At 41.4% G+C, this 15779-nt stretch overlaps 1 protein-coding gene across 1 annotated transcript in view; it reads left to right on the top strand.

Annotated features, from left to right (window-relative positions):
* The window catches only part of HTR4 (5-hydroxytryptamine receptor 4), a 226342-nt gene that overhangs the window by 189839 nt on the left and 20724 nt on the right, over window positions 1–15779 (top strand). The gene's annotated exons all lie outside the window — the stretch shown is intronic.

Raw genomic sequence — 15779 nt, 5'->3', positions numbered from 1 at the left:
TTACAGCTAAGCATGTGCTCAAATGTGCTTTGCTGAATCAGGGCCTAAAACATTCCTGGAACATGCTGAGAGCAAACAGTGCTTCTCTTTCTTGGTGCAGCAAAGATAATTATGCCATCATAATTTTAAATCCCATGATTTAGTTGGGAATTGGTCCTGCTTTGAGCAGGGGGTTGGATTAGATGACCTCCTGAGGTCCCTTCCAACCCTGATATTCTATGATTCTATGATCAATTTATTTGCTGGATTTAATATTATGCTTCTTTCTGAGCTTCTGATTTTGCAGACATAATGTGTATATATAGAATGTATATGGAAAGATAATCTCCATATTTTATCTATCTACCAGGACCGTGTTGCCTTACTAATGGTGGTTTCCTTCTGGACTGATGAAACCGATCGTCCTTGTAGTGGTCAGACTGACTTCTCTCAGTAATGTACTGTTTTCACATCTGCATGGCATGCTCCAAGGCTCACAGTTCCTGATTTCTTACTGGCAGTCTAATACTTAGTTTTAGTCGCTAAACCCACACTTTTGCAACTGTTGTTGCTCACTAGTCTAAGACCTTGTATAGTGATTTAAAATAATGGAATGCACTAAAACTCGTTTGGCTTGGAAACAGTTGAGATTCTGTGCCTGTATTCATTGTCACTGCTTAATACATCAGTATAAAATGATTGAATTATCTTAAACATTTAAGAAGTTTTTAATTTTGACAACTGAACTGCCTTTTGATGGTATCAGAGGTGAGTATAGTTGAGTCCGACTGGAACCGTAAGAGGTTCTTGTGTAGTTTGCAGTCAAATCATTCTTAGACTGCACTAGATACTTAGGTGCAAATCTGATTTCCAATTTCTCTTTCAAAGTAAGGCCCACTTTTCAGGGAGAATGCACTGGTCCCTTCTGCACCATTAGGGAAATCTGTGTAATTGTAAGAATTATTTGGAGGTAGGATAATCTTCCAAAGGAAGTGGTGGAATAACTACCTTTGGAGATAATGAAGTTTGGACCAATCAGTGAAGTCTGGGATAATTAAATGACCTTATAATGGTGTAAGGAAACAGGCTAGATGCTGTACTCATGGCTTCTTCTGACCCAAAGAACTGTTTGAAATTTGTATGTAATTGATCCTTAAACAAGTTCATATTTCCCTCTCCTAACTGTGAACAGAGATGGTTTAACTTTGCACTGAAAAGTATGTGATTTATAGGAGGCTGGGTGACCTGCCTGAGCCTTTGTAGGAAAGTGGAGCTCTTCTACTGATTCACCCTAGACTCAGGAGCTAAGACCTTCCATTAAGATGCAAAGTACTCACTGATGAATCATGTTGGCTAGTGGTTCTAATTAGCTCCCCCCCACAATACAAAGGAGGTGGGAGTTGTCTGTTTTGACAAGAGGGAAAATTAAGGAGCTAGAGTAGATTCCTTTAGGAACAGCCAGGCTCAGGGAAGAAGTTTAGACAGATGTTATGCTGTGTGAATGTTACTGAGAAACATCATAAAGTCAGACCCCAGGAAGGGTGTAAGTTTGGCTACAAGCTCAGGGTCAGTCTGACGTGGTGAGGATTTCAGCTAGGGATTCACTAGAAGATACAGGAAATTCAGGACAAAGAGTTTTAGAGTTTGTACTTGATTGATGCCAGGACAGGAAAACTAACGCCCCAAACTCTCTCCCCACCCCTCACATTGTTGTGCCTTTTCTTTCTGCACACATGGGATCTAAGGAGGAGAGCGCATTAGTATTTATAGGGAACGTACAGTCTTCTCTTCTTTCTTGTCATTCCACCTTCATGTTATTTTAAATATAGTTTACTAGATGTAGAACATTTTAATTGCCTGGTCCCATCTGCCAGGTTAAGGTGAAAGACCCACCAACCCCTGTTTTCATTTATTTGCAATGCTGGAAGCCAAGAACATAAAGGGATATAATGAATTTTCCTTCTCTGTCAGCCTGCTGTCTCTCAACATCTCCAAAAGATCTCTAGTCTTCTTGCCAGTTTTACACCAACTGATTTCAAAGGAGCTAGGCCAGTTCACATCAGCTGATGATCTGGACCCTCCTATTTTGTTAGTTCAAAGAATCCTAGAAATTAGAGTTGGAAAGGCCAGTTAGCTCTCCCACTGCAGCTCAGTGCCAATGCAGGTTGTTCCCCTTTATACATATTTTTAGTGTCCAAAATGATGACGCTTCCACTATTCCCCTGGGGAATTTACTCCCCAGACTAATATTCAGTTTACACTTTCCCCTCCTTATTTTAATTCCATTACTCCTAATTCTACCTTCATGGTCTCACTAAATAATTCCTCTCCCTTCTTGATGGTCAGACCCCACAAACATTTTGTTGACTGTTCTCATGTTCCCCCATCATCGTCCTTTATCGTGAATGGCAATTGCAGAAAGTCAAGGCTGTCTGTGTAATAATGTTAAGCTTTAAAACCAGAAAATTTAAATTGAGAGCTGAGAGCTGATGCTGTCTACATCCTGGGGGACATTCGGGTAGGTTTCATTTAATTGTCTGCATATATTTGATCACGTCTCATAGCTAGGTACCCAAGGACCTAGCCTTTAATTCCATTTTAAAATATGAGAGTTCAGATGTAAGCTAAATTCTGCTCATGAATTCAGATGTAAATATTTAGATTTGGATGTTCATAAATAGCAACTGATAATACAGTGGGCACAAACAAAGGCTTCAAGACTTGATGAGGGCCATTGTGTGTTGGTTCAAGGAAATGAGTTTTACACCTTGCCTCTGTACTCCAGAATAAACCACACACAGTTTGACAGAAAGAGAGATCTTTGCTCTAGAATAAATCACTTCCTGTTTAGAGAGAATGGATGTCTGCTCAGTTTTCCCAGATCATCATCATCATAATCATCACCACCATCATCATCATTTATTTATTTGAATAAACGTAGTGCCCAGAAGCCCTAGCTATGGATCACAACCCCATTGTGCTAGGCACTTTTCAAACATAGAACAAGGCTAAGGACTGGATGTGTAAGCAGAGGACTTAGGATGAGTCTTTACAAGACAATAACAGATAAGTGTATGAAAAGAATAGCAAAAATCTTAGAATGCGTTTTACTGTAGTACCTAGGAACCCCACTCAAGGAACAGGGTCACATTGTGCTATGTGTTGTACAGATAAAAAAGGGGCTGCACCTCATAATGTTTTTTCGTTTGTTTGTTTGTTTTTTTTGTTGCACAAAATCATGCATGTGTATGATCCTTTGAACGGTTATTTCTAAAATAAGGGGCAAAGTTCATCTGGTATTGGCTTGACCTAGAACGGGGAACAGTAAGCATAAAGTAAGGTCTGTCTCTCAAAATAACAGACAGCTGGTTGCCCTCAAAGGTCTCAGATCACTTAGATTTGAGACCACTGAGCTAAATTGTAACGTTCTGTTTTGACTGACATTGATTATTGTTTCTTGCTGTCTCAGAATAGAGCCAAAGATAAATCTGAGCAAGGTTCTGTAAGCAATGGGAGAATCATTAAGCTGTCAGACTAAGACAGAGAATGAGGGCATGTCTATTCTACAGCAGCACGGCTGTGTTGCTGCAGCGCTGTAGAATAGACACTTCCTAAATCAGTGGAAAGGGTTCTCCTGTTGCTGTAGTTAATCCACCTCTATGAGAGGCAGTAGCTAGGTCAACAGAATGATTTTTCCATTGACCTAGCCACATCTACACTTGGGTCAGATCAACCTAACTACATAGTCCAGGGAGCAAAATTTTTCACATCCCTGAGTGATGTAGCTAGGTTCACCTAAGTTTTAGGTGTAGACCAGGCTTAGAGAGAGGATCGTCTTCTCTCTGAGGCAGAAAATACAGAAACCCTAAGAAAATCGAAGAACAGGATATTGCTTCCTGAAGCAATTCTACCTTATTTGGTTTCTTGTTAACTTGAAATTATAAAATGACACATAAACCAACAGGCCATTGAGTGGGGCTGCTGTTTTTGTCTTGCTTAGATCAATCCTCATACATGTAGAAAGACTTCATCTCTAAAGGATGTCATGAAATGTCAACATTTATATTGCTATAATACCCTGCATTTGCACTCACACATACAAATATTGCTTTAAAGGTCATATTCACACCAGAGCATGCTGAGCTTTGGGATATTCCAATAAATCTTATTCTGAGAGTTAGAAAAGATAAACTCTGATTGGTTTGGTGAAGTCCTTCAATTAACATACAGCACAGTAAAGTCCCAAGCAGTCATCTGCGACAGAGTGATTCATTAACTGGCGGGGACAGAGGAATCACCGTCATAGAAGCATGGCGTAGGGAAAATTATTTGGACTTTAGGAATCAAACTATGAAGTCAAGTATCCTTTCAATGCACTTTTCTAACTCCCTTTAGTATTAAAAGGTAAAGAATGCAACCAGGAAGTTCTAGGTCCAAAAATGAATCTTTTAACAGGTTTTACAAAGCCTAATGTGAATCCTCTGGAAATGTTTTCATGATTATGTTTTATTGCAGTGGTAACATTTTGTTTTTATTCTAACCATACTGCAGATTTGGAAGCCCAAAGTCTGTAATAGCACATGAGTTCCAGTTAGTGAATTGGACCACAACAGAGGGACAGATCTCAGTCGATGTAACTTTGTGTAGGCCCATTGACTTCAATGGAACTATGCTGATGTACACCAGCTGAGGATCAGGCCTGGAAAGTGAAACTAACCAATCCAGTTTCACTGCTCAGACTGAAGGAAATGCAAATAATAAGTAATAAAAACAGCATAAACGGATGAAAAATCAATTCGATTTTTTAAAAAAATTGTCTGGGTTTAACTAAATTGCTACTAGCAATGTGGTTGATAAGGAATTTCTTTTAAATATATCATTTTTATCCTGACAGTGCTTTTCGAAATGGAAGTTTCATGCATGGATCAAAGGGAAAATTCACCCCTTAGAGTTTACATGAAACCCACACCACTAATCTAGTTTTAATTTTAAAAAGAAGTTGTTCAAGCAATTATATCTTGTCCTTAAATTCACACTACTTTTTTCTTTGTAGAAAAATTCGCACTTCTGCCTCACAGTGATTATTGATTTATTACAAAGTAGGGCTGATCAAACAGATTTTGCCAAATGCAAATTTGGTGAATTTGGGCTTATTTGTTGCATCTTAAAGTATTTACAGAATTCTATTAATTGAGAATCTATTTGGTATTTTAAAATATCCCATGAATATTACAGGCACATGAATGACAAGCCTCTGGATTATTCATTAACTATTTGATCTTGAAATTCAGTATTCAGACTTCAATACCCAAGTTGCAAGTGGGTTGTTCTCAGTCATATGGACATTACTCATGTAACTGATATGTTACTTAAATAGGGCTGAAAATATGTATTTGACTGAATCATTCAGGCTAGTTCCAAAGCTTTATGAATGCCAGTGGGCTAACTATGACTGAGTCAATCAAAGACTAAATATTTATGAAGTATTGGGGAATTTTTTTCTCCGGTGTTTGATCAGCACCGTTGCAGAGTTTTCTGCTCCTCTCCTTCTCTGCGTGTGGTGTTGCTACAGAGCCATAGAATTCACTTTAGAGGAATAGAATCATTGATTGCCCGGGGCAGAGTGCTGATGTAGGAAGCACATTCTCTGCTACTTCTGATGGCTGCGAGTCCGGGAGCTGCTGCTTTTGAGTTAAGCAAGTAATTTCTACTGTGGCAATTGTTAGAATCTGGCCTTTGAATCCAATGAGACTCCACTGTGTTGTTTTTCCTGATTCTGTTGAGCCCTTCAATTTTCTCTTGCTTCCAGGATTTACTGAGCTCCAGCATGATCCTCATCCTGGTCCTTTCATCCTTCCCTGATGACCAGGTAACTCACTCAGTTTAGATCTAGATTCATCTGTGTCCTGAAAAAACCTGCTCTCTTGTGCGTGCACTCGCTCCCTCGTTGTAAATCACTCACCTCAGAAAGAAGCTTACAAACTATGCCCAGCTGTTTGCTTTGCTGTTTGGGGGCTCTGTGACACGCCCTCTGACATATAGCACCTCACACATTTGTGCCCTAACAGATTTGGAAGCTTGGCTCTTTCACTTTAGTAATCTAATAGTCACTTCATTCTCAGGTGATTTCAGTTGCACTTGTTACAGTTTACTCTGTAAGGGTGAAATCCTAGCTCCGTTGAAGTCAGTGGGAATTTTGCCCTTAGTCCGTTAACGGGGGCCCAGTCCTGTAAGTGCTGAGCCCCACGTCAGTACATTTCTCATTTTAAATCATTTGCTTAGGAAACCTTTCAAATGTTGTCAGTTAGCGTAAAGCAAAGCATAGTTAAAGCAAAGCATAGTTTTGAGTGAAAGCTCATTAGACAATGCCAAATGCATTCATTTGGTAGCTACCCATCTTTAATAACTTTTACTATGCAAGCTGCAGGGTAAAATAATAGAATTTAAAAGAAGCCATGGTTTCTAAATGAAGATATATTATATGGGCATCCTCTACTTTTTTTGTGAAGGCTCAGATTTGTAGCAAAGGTGTATGTGCATATAAATGAACACTTTACCTGTGAATGCAATAATGGTAACTCTGACATTTCCTGTGACCAGTTGGATGTCTAGCTACACAAGCAATTACCTTGGCTTGAACATGCAGTTGTGATAATGGGCACACATTTCTTCATATGCATTTCTAATGATCTGAGAATAGATATATATATAGATATAGATATAGATATATATCAGGAGTAGGCAACCTATGGCACATGTGCCAAAGGCGGCATGCAAGCTGATTTTCAATGGCACTCACACTGCCTGGGTTCTAGCCACCGGTCCAGGAGGCTCTGCATTTTAATTTAATTTTAAATGAAGCTTCTTAAACATTTTAAAAACCTTATTTACTTTACATACAACAATAGTTTAGTTATATATTATAGACTTATAGAAAGAGACCTTCTTAAAACATTAAAATGTATTACCGGCACACAAAATCTTAAGTTAGAATGAATAAATGAAGACTCGGCACACCACTTCTGAAAGGTTGCCGACCCTGATATATATTTAAGGCTAGCTTTTTTTTTTAAACCCAGAGAATTAAATTCTATTGAAACCTATAATAAATAATAATCATGTTGCCTGCTTCAATAGAGGTCACACAGTGTCTCTTTGATCCTGAGATAGCTACGTAGCTAATCACCATAATTTAAACTGCAGAAGGAGGCATTGTCTAATGGGCATTATTTACAAAACAAGTGTACTGCAGGATATTAAACAGACACTCAACTTATAGTTGCTGGTAATGTTAAACCTCATGCCTTTGGCCCTAATTTACTACGTTTCATGAATACAAGGGGTTTGGTTTGATTTTACCTTGTTTGTGCCCAGTGTTATCCTGCTAGTTAAATGTAAATGGACTAAAACTTGCAAGGAACATGGCTTACTGCAGTCTTGGCAAAGGGTTCTCAGTTTCATGCATGGTGCAGACAGCAGCACTAATTTGTGCTCATAGGCTCATCGTCTATAAGGGTCTCATTTATATTTGAGGTTACCTGCAATGTAACTATGAGCCTTCCAACTGATCCTTGCATGCCAGATGGCATCAGAGCTCCAGGTGCTAAATGAAAGGACTCCAGGAACCTTTGACTTCTGTATGGAACGGAGACTTTCTGGAGAAAGAGGGTCATGCCAGAGCAGGGAAGGGAGATGACTTTGTTGGGGATTGGTGTATGTGTTCCTCTCAGCTGGTTGCCAGACATTCTGAATGGGCCTAGTTACCTCATCCCCTGGCCAGAATCAATGCACTGACCAATGCAACCAAGGCTCTTACAGAGTGAATTGCAGTCTGCAGGCAACATGTGCAATAGTGGATCTGAAAATGGCCTGCCCCACTGTTCTTTTTTCTCATCAGACCCCTCAGAGGATAAACAGAGCTCTGTGACGGTGCTGTCCATTCCCTTGGAGCCTCCGACTGGCTGTCCCTCACTCCTCAGTCTGTCTCTCTCACTGCTCCCCAGTTGGGGAAAAGTCCTTCAGTTCTTACTGATTCAGATAGTCTGTGCGTGACCTTAACAGGATACTTTCTAAAGAGGGGGAGCTCTTTTCGCTATGGTATTTGGAACCAGAACCAGCTCCTATTAGAAAGATTGGGGGGCAGTTTTTTCCCCTGGGTTAGTGTCACAAATAAAAGTGTATTTATGTGAACCCCCTGACCTTGTTGGGAAAAACTGGTGAGACTGACACATAGCAATTGCCTGGGCTTCTTGCTAGGAGATGCTCAAGAGCAGTGTTACGAGGACTGGGAGAGCTGTATTCAGATAAGGGGCCGTCACACCAGGATGTTTGGGAGTGTGTATATCTAACACAACATGTCTAGACTTAGCCACTGAATCATATGAAAATGAATGGCAGGGGGGGTGTTACAGCCCAGCACGCAGTGACAAATGTTTAGCCACCTGTGTCACTTCCTATTGCTCCCCACTGCATCCATGAAGGGCAGCTAGTGCACAATGTGCCATTAACTTGCCAGTGAATGAATGAGAGAAATAATCTGGTGAGAGGCTCCTCCCTGGAAGGTCAATATGTCAAAACTCGGGCACTAAAAACATACCTATTCATTGTTTTATTTTGGTATTATGTTTAACTAAGCTAAAGATGAGGATCAGCTATCAGGGAAAGGGATGTGTATATGGGGGTGGGGGACCAGACAGGGTAAGAGAGATCACTTGGGCTACCATCCCTTGGGGGATTGGGAGAAACACTATATTAGGCTCATCTTCTATAAGGGTCTCATTTATATTTGAGGTTAGGCACATGCTTAGGCTAGAGCTGGTCAACATTTTTTATTCAAAACACTTCTCAATTTTGTGTGTGTGTCAAAATGGAAAATTCCCTCTGAAATGTCTGATTTTAACAAAACAAATGTTCTGTTTCTGTCAAAAAAAAAACTTTTACAATTCATTTTTTTATGAAACTCCAAACACTTTTGAATAAAAAAAAATCAGTTTTTGTTTTTATCAATTTTTTTGCAAGAATAAAAAAAATATTTCCCAAACAGCTCAAGCTTAACTAGCTTCTTGGACAGGGCCCTAAGTAACCAGAGTTCCAGGCACTGTGGGCATAATAGTGGCCTTCATGGTCTGAGTCACTGGGAAGCCAACTATTTTGGAATGCAATGTTTCCATTCCATGAGGAATCAACCTCAGTTGTTTTTGTTACCACTTACATGCTTTTAGAAATGGACTATATTTTTTTCAAGCAGATGAAAGATCTAATTATAGTATTTGCAAGATCTCCTATTATGAAGAACATTCATAACCTTCTATCTGAATTTTCTTCCTGGTTCTTCCTTGTATTTTAGTAATTAAAATATCTTGTTACAAGAAACCTACTGTGAACAATCCTACATGTGTGGATAGAAATAAATCCTTCATAATGGAATGCTGTGTATTTCTAACATTGCTGAGCACTACTGAGGACCTAATTACTCTGCTGATTATCAGACTTGCTATATGTGCTGTGCTAATTATGGTGCAAAAATGAACTATAGACCAAATACACAGGTAATCACAGTAGACAATGTAACTCCAAATTTAATGCTAATGAGGGAGAAATGTAAATGTAAAAGGAGGAGGGGAATGGGTTTGGATTCTGTAGTGTGTAGATTAAATGGCCTTCCCCCCACCCCACACACACACACATTTCCTCTCTCCCTGGTGTGAATAATGATAAAATGGCTTTAGAACCCTGAACACTAGTATTTCTTTCAGTGATGTCAGGGCCATGATAGTCGTGCAGGGTCTGATTGTTTGCCTTACTTCTATGAACACATTAAATATCATAACAGAAAAAGGACATTGCAGAGAGGAAGAGCTCTAGCATATCTGAAGTGGGAAAAGTCACCTTCTCTTGATTGACTTCATCCTGTGGATCCTCTTTTTTCCACTATCTCTCTGTGCCATACCCAGGATCATAGTCCCTAAGTTCCACGACTTATTGCTAAAGTGGACAGGAATAGCCTGAGATGGAAAATGGAGGCACGTGATAGCCATGTGTGAGTGAAGGTCTGAAGGGTGTAAACACCTGAGGAGGGTGCAGAACTGGCCAGTCTGGACCAGGGGGGAACCTAGCGTGGAGTAATGGGGATGGAATAGAGCTCACGGATATTTAAGATGATGAGCAGGATAAGTTTCTCAGCAGTGACATCCATTAGCATAGAATATCAGAGTTGGAAAGGACCTCAGGAGGTCATCTAATCCAACCCCCTGCTCAAAGCAGGACCAATCCCCAATGAAATCATACCAGCCAGGGCTTTGTCAAGCCTGACCTTAAAAACCTCTAAGGAAGAAGATTCCCCCACCTCCCTAGGTAACCCATTCCAGGGCTTCACCACTCTCCTAGTGAAAAAGTTTTTCCTAATATCCAACTTTAACCTCCCCCCACTGCAACTTGAGACCATTACTCCTTCTTCTGTCATCTGCTACCACTGAGAACAGTCTAGATCCATCCTCTTTGGAACCCCCTATCAGATAGTTGAAAGTAGCTATCAAATCCCCCCTCATTCTTCTCTTCTGCAGACTAAACAATCCCAGTTCCCTCAGCCTCTCCTCATAAGTCATGTGCTCCAGCCCCCTAATCATTTTTGTTGCCCTCCTCTGAACTCTTTCCAATTTTTCCACATCCTTCTTGTAGTGTGGGACTCAAAACTGGACACAGTACTCCAGATGAGGCCTCATCAATGTCGAATAGAGGGGAATGATCACGTCCCTCGATCTGCTGGCAATGCCCCTACTTATACAGCCCAAAATACTGTTAGCCTTCTTGGCAACAAGGGCACACTGTTGACTCCTATCCAGCTTCTCGTCCACTGTAACCCCTAGGTCCTTCTCTGCAGAACTGCTGCCTAGCCATTCTGTCCCTAGTTTGTAGCAGTGCATGGGATTCTTCCGCCCTAAGCAGGGCTGGTGCAACCCATTAGGCAATCTAGGTGGTCACCTAGGGTGCTAACATTTGGGAGGCGGCGACCATGGCAGCCGGTTCTTTGGCCACCCTGGTTGCCAGCGGTATTTCGGGGGCGGAACCTTCCACCGCCTCTGTCGGGGGTGGCATTTCGGGGGCGGGACCTTCCGCCGCCTCTGTCAGGGCGGCATTTTGGGGGTGGGACCTTCCGCCGCCTCTTTCGGAGGCGTCATTTTGGGGGCGGGACCTTCCACCACCTAGGGCGCCAAAAAAGCTGGCGGCGTTCCTGGCCCTCAGTGTAGGACTCTGCACTTGTCCTTGTTGAACGTCATCAGATTTCTTTTGGCCCAATCCTCTAATTTGTCTAGGTCCCTCTGTATCTTATCTCTACCCTCCAGCGTATCTACCACTCCTCCCAGTTTAGTGTCATCTGCAAACTTGCTGAGAGTGCAATCCACGCCATCCTCCAGATTATTAAAGAAGATATTGAACAAAACCGGCCCCAGGACCGACCCTTGGGGCACTCCGCTTGATACCGGCTGCCAACTAAACATGGAGCCATTGATCACTACCCGTTGAGTCCGACGACTAGCCAGCTTTCTATCCACCTTATAGTCCATCCAGCCCATACTTTAACTTGCTGGCAAGAATACTGTGGGAGATCGTATCAAAAGCTTTGCTAAAGTCAAGGAATAACATGTCCACTGCTTTCCCCTCATCCACAGAGCCAGTTATCTCATCACAGAAGGCAATTAGGTTAGTCAGGCATGACTTGCCCTTGGTGAATCCATACTGACTGTTCCTGATCACTTTCCTCTCTAAGTGCTTCAGAATTGATTCCTTGAGGACCTGCTCCATGATTTTTCCAGGGACTGAGGTGAGGCTGACTGGCCTGTAGTTTCCTGGATCCTCCTTCTTCCCTTTTTAAAAGATGGGCACTACATAGCCTTTTTCCAGTCATCTGGGACCTCCCCGATCGCCATGAGTTTTCAAAAACAATGGCCAATGGCTCTGCAATCACATCTGCCAACACTTTTAGCACCCTCAGATGCAGTGCATCCAGCCCCATGGACTTGTGCTCGTCCAGATTTTCTAAATAGTCCTGAATCACTTCTTTCTCCGCAGAGGGCTGGTCACCTCCTCCCCATGCTGTGCTGCCCAGTGCAGAAGTCTGGGAGCTGACCTTGTTCTTGAAGACAGAGACAAAAAAAGCATTGAGTACATTAGCTTTTTCCACATTCTCTGTCTCTAGGTTGCCTCCCTCATTCAGTAAGGGGTCCACACTTTCCTTGACCTTCTTCTTGTTGCTAACATACCTGAAGAAACCCTGCTAGCTGCAACTTCAAGTGTGAGTGTTTGGCCTTCCTGATTTCACTCCTACATGCCTGAGCAATATTTTTATACTCCTCCCTGGCCATTTGTCCAATTTTCCACTTCTTGTAAGCTTCTTTTTTGTGTTTAAGATCAACAAGGATTTCACTGTTAAGGCAAGCTGATCGCCTGCCATATTTCCTATTCTTTCTACACATCGGGATGGTTTGTTCCTGCAACCTCAATAAGGATTCTTTAAAATACAGCCAGATCTCCTGGACTCCATTTCCCTTCATGTTATTCTCCCAGGGAATCCTGCCCATCAGTTCCCTGAAGGAGTCAAAGCCTGCTTTTCTGAAGTCTATGTGGAATAGTCTCTCAAGTGCAGTACCACTACCTGGGACATCTGAAATTAGACTGGACAAAGCAATGGAAAGTGTGCTTTCGGGAACAATCCAGCATTGGCAGAGAGATGGCTTGGGTGAATTAATAGGTCTTTACCATCTCTAATGTCTATAATGAGGAGTGTATGAGTCAGAAAAGGAGTGAGTTTGGGAAGGGTTCTCTTTACTGAGAATGATTATGCTCCTGAGTGCTGTTCAGCAGGATTTACTTCTGACAAAAATCACCAATCATTCCATGTCATCCAACTGCCCCCTACTGCTCTCTGAGAGGAGATATGAGGCTCTGCAGCTGTATCCACTGGGATCCTCTGAGCAGCTGTGAACAAAAAGCAAAATCCCCAGTTAAAATATAAATATGTTTTAAAAAATTGTATATATTTCAACACAATGTAACCTGGTATTTTATCATATTGGTATTTGGACACCGTGGTGATGAGCTCTTTATAAATACAAAGAGAAGGAGGATTGATTAGTCAGGGGGCTCTCCATCATCATTTCTCAGCCTGTCTAGAGATTTGTCTTTCAGGTGCTTAGCTCAACAAATCCACTCAGCCTCCATTTGTAACTCACAGAGCAACAGTCCAGTAGCTGAGGGATACTGAGCCACCATCGTCACTGTAAATGGAGGTGGAGAATTCAGGCTGAATTAGCTGATTAAGGTTCCAAGCTAGACTCTATAGTATGGTGCATAGTGAACAGCAAGGAGTAAGTCTCAAAGGCCCAGATCGGCAAAGGTATTTAGGCTCCTAATTCCCATTTATTTCAATGGGTGTTAGGACCCTAAATACCTTTCAGGATCTGGGCCAAAATGTTTAGAGGTTGTGTTCATGTAAACACCCAAATTCTGAAGTTTTTTCGGAACTCTTTAGCGTCTCAAGTCTGTAGGATTTGTCTGGGAGCTTCCTCCTTTCATCTATGAAGAGGTGAGAGATAAATTGTTAGTCATTTTCAAGAGAGGTGTGTGGTGAATGTATTAACGATGTGCTGGAGGAACACAGCATCTATTGTTCTCAGGGGAATCAAAACTGTCATTAGGAAAATGAGGCAGATTGCTTTTAAAGTACCTGGTGAAAGCTCCCACGTTTGCTAGCTCTGTAAGATGTAGTCATCTGCTTGTGCACAGAATAGGAACATGGGAGATCAGACTGATGGACTATCTAAGCACAGGGACAACAGCAGCAAAAGCTTCCAACATTCCTTTCTCCTACCTCTGAAGGACCATGTTTTGGTGCTGAGCCTTCATCCTCATCAAGTCATTGTTCTCTCTGAGGCTGACAACAAGGCGGGCAATTATGACAACAGTGATAGCGCATTTTGGGATGTGGATACCTCTCTGTTTAGGACACAACTGTATTTCAGTTGCTCATTTGACAAAGACCACCAAACCAAGCCATCAATGGCTTTCAGTTGTGGCGCTGACCTGGGCTGGATTCAAACAAGTGCTGTAGAGGAAAAAGACTCTGCACCCCACAACCACTCTCCTGAGTGCTCTGTCCCCTGGATAATGCAGATTTAAATTTTGAACTAACAGTTTTTTAATATGTTCCATGGCCTGTTACAGAGAGAGATTATTTGCATACAACTAGAGCAGACATGCAGATGTGCAAGCCACACATGCACACAGGCTTGATTTGAGAGTTCAGATCCTCTTCTAGGTCACAAGAAAAAACGAATTTACTGCTGTCATCTGAAATCAAACCAGGCCTACCTTAGCAATGTCACACCTAGCAATCAATCACTGATCAACAAGGAATGGACTTTGAAGGCCCAGTCCACTGCTTCTTGAAGCCAATGGAAAAACTCCATTTGTCTTCAACAAGGGAGGGGTCGGGGTCTAAGGCCATAGAACCCTGTATTTGGCGTGTCTCCACATCTTGTGAGGTCTGAAACAACTGACGTGCTGAAGGCTTCTTGGTGATGGAGGGAATGTGAAACGCTGTTACCGGCGAATGGGCTGGCAGCTGGAGAGTGCTGCTGTTGCACTGAGAGCACCTTCCATTGTGATTTGTGCTCAGCAGGACGGTGTAGATTTCAAATGAGAGTCTGGTTTATAAGCAGTGCTGTATTTGATACCTGCAGTGTGACTATTATAGCATGGAATGGGATCCAGCATTTGATGAGGCAAAGAGAGAGAGAGAGTATATGTGTTTGGGAGAGAGAGAGAGAGAGAGAGAGAGATGTTTATTGCCCTGCTAGCCAATAAAGCAAATTAGAACTGAACCAAGCATTTGATTTTCATTGCTGCTATAAACATATTCCATGCAAGAGCTTATTGCCTCTCTCCCCAAAACTTTGACCTTTGAAAGAACTTGTTGGCTATAATTCATGCTGAAATCTTTGCTCTGAATGACAGCCATAATTACATAGTTATTTCCATTTATTGAAAAAAAAAAAGAAAAAGAATCACTGCTAGATGAAGCAGATTAAATGTACAGTCTAAGTACTGAGACTTTATATATACACCTGCAATCATTTCTACATTCCCATTTAGCCAATTTTCAACACTTCAGAAACTTCAGTAATCTAGATGCAAGTATTTCCTATGCTACGATGATAATAAGGAGGAAAATGAGAATCATAACCATGAGGAAGATGCCCTTAGATAACTGCAGCAAAGGCCTTTGGGCAAATATAATCTAATACCAGTTACTTATCTAATTGGAAACATATACTCGACTTTACAAATGAAGGCAGGAGGAATTTTAGCAAATAATAGTAGAGCGATTGGAATTTTAAAAAATACTTAATACAGCCTCAGACTGTACTGTACTGAAGGGTATTTTAGCCTAGTCCCATCTTACATGAGCAAAACATTTTAAACTAAACTACATACGTTATTTGGAATAAACTATTATATTAATTATTTTTTCTTACAATTGCACCTCAAGACCCCAACCAAGACAATGTCCAAATTGTGTTATACTTTACATACAGGTGGCAAGAGACAGCCTCTAGCTCTAAGAGCTTACAATCTCAAAAGGCAAGATGGACAAAGGAAGTATTAATTTCCCAATTTTATAGATGAAGAACTGAGGCACAGAGAAATTAAGTAACTTGCCAAAGGTCACACAGAAAATCTGGCAGATCTCAGAACTGAACCTAGTTCCCTTAAGGTCCAGAACAGTGTCTTAACTCCAAGAC

Source organism: Mauremys mutica, chromosome 8 (genome assembly GCF_020497125.1).
Source record: "Mauremys mutica isolate MM-2020 ecotype Southern chromosome 8, ASM2049712v1, whole genome shotgun sequence".
In the NCBI taxonomy this organism is placed as follows: Eukaryota; Metazoa; Chordata; order Testudines; family Geoemydidae; genus Mauremys; species Mauremys mutica.
The sequence above is the reverse complement of the archived record's forward strand: the minus strand, read 5'-3'. Positions and strand labels throughout refer to the sequence as shown.